Consider the following 9,498-nt stretch of genomic DNA (forward strand, 5'->3'; position numbering starts at 1 on the left):
ACAACGCACCTGCTCCTGCAGTCATCTCAGTGTGCAAGTTTGGGGGAAACCAACAGCATGCCTCTCTGGCCACTTGCACCTTCCTCACCTGCCCTCACTCTGGGCAACATCTCTTTTCTCCATGAATGAAGAGGGATAGGAAAGGCCAGCAATTTGACAACAAAGAAGAGGTGAAGAAAGAAATGAGGGGGATGCTGTCAGCCATCCAAACAGATGAGTTTGGAAAATGTTTCTGAGAATGGAATTGCAGATTTGACAAATGTAGTAAGTGTAATGGTTTGCAAAAAATAAATTAAATACATGGCTTTGAAAAAAATACTTTTTTTGGGGGGGTGGGTAGGGTACTCTGCATATTATAAAGGAAGAGACAGGGAGAGTTCATTGTTGGAAGGGCCAGCAAGTCTCACAGTCCAAGTGTCAATGATTTACCACAATCCGCCTCTCATGATGAATAGGCTCTTCTAGAAAGCAGTGCCCTCCTACCAGTGCAGACATTCAAGCAGTGATGGGTGGTGGGAGGTGTAATTATTTTGTAATTGATAATTGCTAGAGTTACTTCTGGTTTTAGGGTTCCATGAGTCAGGATATCTAGGCATGCTTTTCATAGGTGTGTTTGTCTCAAAGCATCTGGTCTTCTCTTGAGTTTCTTTGACTTTTCTTGGAAGCTCTTGGTTCTCTAAATAGAAAATGCACAAGAATTTAAAAATTAGCATTTAAAAAAAACCTACACTATATTAGTAGGCACTTTCCCATGCCAATTCCTTTATGCCTCATGAGTAAATGTGAATAAGAATACTACCGTATTCCTAAAGAAGAAACAGGCTCCCAGAGATTAAATGGCATGTCTCAAGTAATATCACTAGTGAGTGATGGAATTAGGATTTGAATCTGAGATGATCTCACTCTATAAGGTCTATGCAAACTCTGATGCCATCCTAAGTGTCATGACTCAATTAAATGGAGCCTTATTATGCTCCCTTCTGTCCACCCACTAGTCAATCCCTAATCCTTGTTCTTCTTGGAAACTTTTTCTGCTGCCTGACCTTGAACTGGAAACTATGGCTGATAATTCCAAGGGAGACAACTGAATCTGCTGAGGTCATGTTCTCCCCAGGAGAATGGGTCTTTGTTTGATGGTTTGTCTTTTTATTGGGAAGTCATAGCCACGGGGTGTTTATGATGTTTCAGCACCATGGAATGTTAGACTGAGAAGGGACCTTAGTTTACTGTCAATTAATGCTCATCACTGAGTCAGGACACTGAGGCTCAGAGCAGGGCAGTAGGCTGCACAGGCTCGCTCAGGAAGTAAGTAGAATTAGATATAACTTCATGAGAACGTTGTGTCTCTATTCACCCTCTGTCTCCTTCTAATGAATGATTGGCTCCAGGAAGAGATGTAACAAGCCAGGCATGAGCCTAGACCTGCACACTTGGGCAGAAGGTGCTGTGCTAGCTCCAAGACTGGGGTACAGACAGTGAAGAGAGTGGGAGAGGAGCATCAGGTTTCTGCAAGCTTGGGATCTTCCTCAGACAGATGCCTGTTCTGCAATGGGAACCCCTGATCTGAAGGAATGGGCAAGACTAAGATGGTTTTACTGCTGCACGTGACCTCTTCAGAGTATTGAAAAGCAAGGATGTTACTGGGGAGACTCAGCTACACCCACGGTATTTTCAATCACCTCATTTGAATGTGAAAGTTAGACATTGAATAAGGAAGACCAAAGAAGAATCAATGGGTTTGAGTTGCGGTGCTGGAAAAGAATAATGAAATTATAATGGACTGCCAAAAGGACATACTGATCTGTCTTGGAAGCAGTATGGCTCAAGGCCTCCTTAGAGGCAAGGGTGGCAAGACTTTATCTTACAGACTTTGGACACGTTGTCAGGCGAGACCAGTCCCTGAGAAGGACAGCATGTTTGGTACAGTGAAGGGGCCGGGGCAAAGAGAAGGCCCTCCGGGAGATGGGCTGACACAGTGGCTGCAACAATGGGCTCAGGCACAGGAACCCTGGTGAGCATGGCACGGGACTGCCTAGTGTTTCCTTCTGTTGTGCATCAGGTCGCTATGAGTTGCAACTGGCTCCTTGGTACCTACCGACAACATGAGGGTATTTCAGAGCATCATTTATCTCTAGGAGGAGAGATCAACCATCCTAGGAGGTACTGCAGGCTCAGGGAAGAAAAATAAGTTGCCCAAATATCTGAATGATAGATTTTAATCCAGTCCTTAAGACCCAGGAAAGGTGTGAGTACCAAACACTTGGGTTTCAGTCCCTGCCTCTGCCACCTTATAGCAGTGGGTTTTTATTAAGCCAATGAACATCTCTGAAGGAACACCATGACACTCTTGGTAAGTATCAGACTGCTAACTACAAGGTCAGGGGTTCGATCCTACCAGCTGCTCCAAAGGAAAAAGAGGGTACTATCTGCTTCTCCAGAGTTCCAACCCTGGAGACCCTACTCTTGAGTCCCTCTGAGTTGGAATCAACTGGATGGCAGTGGATTTTGCTTAACGTCTCTGCGCGTCAGGCTCTTCCTCCGTAAAATGACGTCAATTATCTGTACTCCGGGGGGAGAGAATCAAATGAGACTACTAGATTGGACAAAGTGTCTGCCACACAGTAGCGACTCATTTCCAGGCCAAGCCTTCACCTGCTCCCCACTGAGTCCTTGGTAAGATAGGGGGAAGGAGGCTGTTTTAAATATAAAGGTGTCAGGAAGTCAGTGATGTGCTAAGAGCAAAGGGAGCAACTCAGTGTGGCTGGAGCGGTGTGACAGGAAGCAGGACCAGCGATGGGAGGAAGTAGCCAGGGTCAGGGGCTGACAGGTGCTTTGTCACTGTTTGCTCGCTTGTTTGCTGCCATGCTGAACGGACATTTGAGTGGGATCTGCTCACCGTCAGTTCTACATCCATTGCGGTGGAGTCCAGGGAAACCATCTGATAGGGTTCCTGAGGCTGTGACCTTTATGAAGACAGATTGCTACATCTTTCCCACGAGGAACTGCTGACCTTCCAGTTAGCCGCCAGAGTTTAACCACTGAGTCACCGGGTGTCTTGTCTAAGCCCACTACCCAAACCCATATCCCTAGAGCGGATCCCGGCTCCTGGAGAGCCTCCAGGGTGCTGAGGGCTGGTCTTCTGTGGAGGCAGACTGTCCCATCTCTCTCCCGTGGTGGAGCAGGGGGTTTCAACCTCCAACCTTTCATCCCGAAGCTTAACCCGCTGTGCCATCAGGGGTCCTACCGGATCATATGTGATTGTTGCTACGTGCTGTCGAATGGGCCCAACTCACAGCGACCCCATATCTAACCGATTCAAACACCTCCAGGACCTGCGCCATCTTCACAATTGCTCTTCTGTTTGAGGCCATTGTGGCAGCCACTGGGTCATCTCCAGGTCCCGCCTTCAGCCGTCCCCCACCCCCACCCCCGCCTTGAAGTCTTGGTAATGTTAGGGAGGGATAGGAGAAGGGAAACCCTTACAAGTGTTGAATCCAGAAGGCTAGTATGGTTGGATTTGCGTTCTTCAAAGTTCCCAGTAAAGGCTCGGTGAGGGCGGAAGCGTGTAGAACCAGTGAGGAGCAAATGTCCAGGAGCGAGGCCAACGCTGGGGCAGATGCCCCAGAGAGGAAGGGGCAGATGACAGAAGGAGAGACAAATCTAACCCAGCGAGAGCGAGGAAGAAGGAACTTCACACGATTCCGGATCTTGGCTTGGAAAATGATGTCACAACTGAATGGCAAAAGGGAGGGGAGAAGGGACGGTTTCTAGAGAAGGAAAGAACAGAAATGTGTTTTGAAGACTGTAAGCTATTATGCTTAAGTAAGGGCACTCTTAAATATTTATATATGTATATGCCCCAAATGTCCATGGAAAAATTCAATTGTCTTGTCATTCCATTTTCCATGTACATTGACGCTCCCCTCATATATATTTGGAACATCTATCACGTGCCCAGCATACTTCCAGGTGCCAGAAATATCTCTGTGAGCAAGATAAACAAAGTTCTCACGTTAACAGAATTTACATTTGAGTGGGAGACTCAAAGTTCTTAAGGAAAACATTTGCAAAATTGTATCCAAAAGGTATGCATATTCTAGAATCATAAGGTTGGCTGAACAATAGAAAATCTATACAGATAATTAAACATATTCACATATTAATATATAGAGAGAAACCTATATGATTGTCCCAATTAATATATAGATACAGATGATATAGATATATGGAAACCTATCTGATCATCCCAATACATGCAAAAAAAGCCTCATGGGATAAAATTCATTAAAAAAAAAGAAAAGAAATAAAATCCAGAGAATTAGGGAAAGGGATTTGTTTAACATTATGAAAGTTATTTATCCAACCATTGTATTTAGAGGTAAGCCTCTAATGGCTTTTTCTTTAAAGTCAGGGAACCGACAAGGTAAGATAATTGTAGACATTCCCCTGTAATTTAAAATTTGCTATGGAATTAAGCATAGTCAAGTAAAACAAATAATGTTATAAATACTGTAAATGAAAGAACACATTTTTTGCCCGATATGAATACTATAGGAACTCTTAAAGAATCTGAGAAAAAGACATCTCTCCTAAATAAACTAAATAGAATTTAAAAGCCGCATTTCAATAGTGCGCCTATACTTCAGCAATAAATAACTACAAAACACAATAATAGATATTATATACAAATATAATCTAATATTCAAAATACTTTCAAAAAAGTTAAATCAGAAAGTTCTTAGGAATTAAAAAAAGATAAGTACAAAATATACAAGATTTTATAGAGAATACTGGAAAATTCATTTGAAAGGTATGAAAGAAGATATAAATAAATAGAAATGTTATGCTGTTAGATGGAGATATTTATGATCATGAAGGTGTCGGGGCTGGGCACAATAAGGGCTCCCTGAAAATGTCCACGTTCCACTTACAGGTGATGCTTTGGGCTGCTGACTTTGGGGTTCAGAACCACTCGCTATGCTCATAAAGAGCTACAGTCTTGGAAAGCCACAGGGGCCATTCTGCTCTGTCCTATAGGGTCATGATGATTTCAAATCAGTCCTGTAGGGTCACAATGATTTCAAATCAGTCCTGTAGGGTCACAATGATTTCAAATCAGTCCTGTAGGGTCACAATGATTTCAAATCAGTCCTATAGGGTCACAATGATTTCAAATCGGTAGTGAAATTTGGGGGGCGGAAGGGCACAGGCAGGACATGAGGGTTGCTTAGATGATCTTACATGACAAAGTGACTTTAAAAAGTGATGAAATTAAGTGTCGAGGTTTGTCTTTTCCCTTTGTTTATGGTAGCTTTTGTTGTACAGTTTTTAATTTCTTCCAGAAAATGTGATCTGAATTAATAATGAGAGAGAGGAAGAGAGAAGTTCAAGAGATACTGTGTTAGTCTGGGTTGACTGGAGAAACGAATTCATTGACGCTCATCTATGTGTAAGAGAGAACTTTATATCAAGAAGTAAGTATGCATCAATAAAACATCCCAGCCCAGTCCAGACCAAGTCTATAAGTCCAACATTAGCCCATAAGTCTAATATTAGCCCATGAATCCCTCTTCAGACCCACACAGCACATGCAATGATGCCAAATGCAGGAAGATCACAGGCTGGTGGGTGCAACGTCTTGAGGAGCAGCAGTGCAAGCGTCCTCATGCTGTCACAGATCTCCACGTGGCTCTCCAAGCTCTCCGAGCGTGGTTCTCTCCGAGCGTGGTTCCTCAACTGCTAGGAGAAGCAGAGAGGGGGCGGCGGAGGGGGGGGGAAGTTCCCAGAATCTTCATGAGAAGGCCATGCCCACAAGGAGGCATTAGACTGTGACCTAATTGACAAGCTAGACTCCACCCCCCGATCACTCTTAATACTCTCAAGTTGACACAAGATTTTGTAACTACCACAGATGCCTTGAAGGCAACAGATATGGTGGGATTGGGTATAGCTTCCTCCCTCCTACTTGCGGAGCAGGCTGGCTAACCAGCAGGACACGCAGCTCTTGTGTCCCGTGTGATTTCCCCCAAAGACTGTATTTTCCTTGGCATCACCCACAGACCCTGACTGTGGGCCCATGAGGCTGGGACATTTGGTATCTAGATGCCAGGAAGTGGTGCTAGCTGGAGACCTGCTCTTCATTAGTGGAGCAGGGGAGGGAGAATGTACATAGAACTGTATGCACATTTTCAGAATGCAACACTTATTCCGTTGAGCAAACTTCCCTTTATGATGTATGTGAATGTTTCTTTCTCCCAAAGGTTATGTGGTTTAAAATTTTTTAAGCAAGTATGATGACATTAGAAGGTAAAATAATTATTCAGTGTTCTCCCTTTGCAAATTAAAAGCTGGCAATGCTTTATGGCTTTCTAAAAGTTATTTTTATATTTTTATGCTCATTTCAATTGTAAAAGTATATCTGGGAACAACTGTTATAGAGAAAAGAGCATAGGCTCCTGAGTCTAAGAAACATCTGTTTTCGGTTGTTATAGATGTCAGCACTATAGTCCAGAGGCAAGTCACTTAATGTCTGCGACTCGTACCTTTCTCACTAAAATTAGACCATGATGCTCATCTTAGCGGCCCCGTGAGAAGTAAACGAGACGGTGCCTATTAAAGAGCCTAGTCCCATAAACAGTGCAGTTGTGGTTAGGTGCCATGTGTCAATGCTGACCCATAGTGACCACATGCAAAATGAAAGGCAATACTACCCAGTCCTGCACCATTCTCACAATTGTTCCTATACCCATTGGTGCAGCCACACTGACAATCGCTCTCCTTAAGGCTTCTTTTGTCCCGCTGCCCCTCTACTTTACCAAGCATGTGTCCTTCTCCAAGGACTCGTCTCTTGTGACACAATGTTCAAGGTTTGTAAGATGAAGTCTCGTCATCTTTGCCTCTATGACACGCTCTTCCATACTTCTTCCAAGACCGACTGACTTGTCCTTTTGGCAGTCTATGGTACTTGCAATACTCTTTCCCAGTACCACAATTCAAGTGTCTCTATCCTTCTTTGGTCTTCTTTATTCCATGTCCAACTTTCACATGCAGATGAGGCCATGGAAAAGACTATGGCTTGGGTCAGGTGCACCTCACTCCTCAAAGATCCTTGCTTTTTAACACCTTAAAGAGGTCTTGTGCAGCAGGTTTACTCAATGCAGCGCATCTTTTGATCTCTTGATTTCTGCATCCATGAGCAGTGATTGTGGATCCAGGCAAGAAGAAATCTTTGATAACTTCAATATTTTCTCCATTTATCAGAGCAAGTACAGGGTTATATTGCTGCACGCTCCCCGTTGACATCCCGGTGTCATGCAATGCACTTAGCTACTCACTAGAGATTGAAGGTTTAAGTCCACCAGAGGCAGCTAGCAAGAAAGGTCTGGTGGTCGACTTCCAAAAAACCAGTCCTGAACAGTTGTGTGGGACAGTTCTACTCTCACACACTGTGATCGTCTCAAGCCAGAGTCAGCTCCATGGCAGCTGGTTCCTGGCCTCCCTCTCTGGAGCTTCTAGGGGAGAGGGCCTGGATTTGGTTTGTAGGTGCTAACGGTCTCCCAGTCGAGTCCCGGAGCTGGAGAAGGGCTCGAAAAAGTCTGTTGCGTGACAGAGTTCCCCCATGAAGAGGGAGGAGGACAGCACTGTGAGGACGCGCGAGGCACACACCTTCCCAAGAAGGAGCAAATGTCCCTGGCCGTCTGGGGCCCCGGTGAGTCTGCTTGTCTGTCAGTGGGGTGAGTGAGGACAGTGGTGGGAACAAGGTTCAAAGAAGCAGAAGTAGCACAGGGCTTTGCAGGACCGCGTCCTTCATTTTATCCAGGTATGATTGGAAGCGATGGGAAGGAAGATGAAGGAAATAATTGAAGGAGTGGATGAATGACAGTAAGCAAGGACTCCAGGAAACCCGAGGGGTCCCTGCTGCTGGCCTGGAGGGGCGTCTATGGCCACCCCCCACCCCGGCACACACTTGTTCCCATGACTGAGGTGGTTGGAGGAGAGTGCAGGCATACCCTGGGTATCCCTTCTCTGATCAGTGCTGTGACCCAGGATGGTGACCCCCTCAGATTGCATGATGGGAAGTGTCTGTCTTCCAGATGGGTTTGGTCTGGGGCAGTCATGGTCAGCAGAGGAGTGGGTGGGAGGAGAGAGAGGTTGGGGCATCCCGGCTTCTGTGTCTGTGCCAGTGTCTGACAATACTGTGTTTCTGTACAGCCCATAGCTCCTGCCAGTGAACCAACCTCTGACTGGGATCCAGCCACACTTTATCTCCATCTTGTCTCTTCAAGTCAAGGGATGATAACAGCCCCCCACTGTTGGAGTTCTTGGGGTGCCTCCACATCCCTCAGTAGATCCCTTAGCCCTCTTCAATTTCACATTTGGTAACCAGACTTCAGAAGCTGAGCAGAGTGAGACTTCATTTTCCTGTGGATAATTATTCGTGCTGTAAACTTGATTGATAATCGGTCCTGTGCATTGATACCTGCTGCGTGTTTAGGACTGTATATGTATTTTTAGAACATTAAAAAATTCTCACTACAGTCCCATGAATGGTGAACTATTTGTTTCTACTTTCAAGAGGAAGAAACTGAGGTGCACAGATGGTCAATAGCTTGCTTAAGCTCACGTGACCTCTGACTCAGAATCATACAACTTGTTCAAAGCAAAGTCAAAGTGTAAGCCCAGCTTTCTGCATCTCAAAAGGACTCCTCCTTCCTTTGTTCTCTAGCCCTGAGTAAACCCTTGTCAATGCTTAATTTGTCAGACTCTGGAAATCCAGCAGATAATCACCCCACTGGACGTCAACTTCACCTTGTCTCGTGGCAACCCCAACTGAAGTAGATCATCCAATCTATTTCCAAAGAGCCTCTGGGTAGACTTGAAGCACCAACCTATTGGTTTGGTGAGCACTGAGCCTGTTAACCATTTCAGTCCCCCAAATCTCCAGAGGATGTGCAGATGGAGTAGTCTGTGGGGCATTGATGCATCTGTGAGTCTCTAAGTAAGACTCCCGAATGTGGATATTCTGGTTTTGATCGGAACACAATGGTGGGTGATTCCCCAGAATATCTCTCGCTGGGTAGTTCCTCTGCAGAAGGGAACTTCGTGAGTTCAAAATAAGAGGAAACTCATGTCTCTAAGACCTGCAGCCCAAAGCAAGCAGGTTTATTTACAGATATTTCTATTTTTTAATGTCACTAGCGGGGGGCCCCTGCAGCAAAGTTTAGGAAAAGACACACCCTGGTGGCTAGAAGTGAAGGGAAACCACCTGTCTTCTTAGTAATGCTGTGACGGAACCGGCTCTTCCAAAACACAAGATGTGGGTCAAGGAAGGGTGAAACCAGCAAGGGGCTTGAAAGGCTTCCGTTTGCTTTTCACTTTTCTGTTGTCCTTGGGCCTGGAGGAGGCAGTGGGCTGTGCCCCTCACCTGCCTGAAGCTGTGGTTGATGTCCCTTGGACTGGAAGTTCCCAGAACTGCTCTCACACGACTCATGTCTTCTC

The 9,498-nt window shown here is 45.3% G+C and overlaps 1 long non-coding RNA gene across 2 annotated transcripts in view; it reads left to right on the forward strand.

Moving 5' to 3' along the window:
• The window catches only part of LOC142435845 (uncharacterized), a 107,702-nt gene extending 99,121 nt beyond the window's left edge, over positions 1–8,581 (forward strand). The window contains exons 3-5 of one of the 2 annotated variants that reach the window (XR_012781613.1): positions 5,326–5,474; positions 7,543–7,708; positions 8,212–8,581. This is a non-coding gene — a long non-coding RNA (uncharacterized LOC142435845). Of the gene's footprint in view, positions 1–5,325; positions 5,475–5,575; positions 6,300–7,542; positions 7,709–8,211 lie in introns of those variants that run through there. The other variant, XR_012781616.1, reaches the window with a different exon arrangement.
• Positions 8,582–9,498: the final 917 nt, after the last annotated feature.

Source organism: Tenrec ecaudatus, chromosome 1 (assembly GCF_050624435.1).
Source record: "Tenrec ecaudatus isolate mTenEca1 chromosome 1, mTenEca1.hap1, whole genome shotgun sequence".
Lineage (NCBI taxonomy): Eukaryota > Metazoa > Chordata > Mammalia > Afrosoricida > Tenrecidae > Tenrec > Tenrec ecaudatus.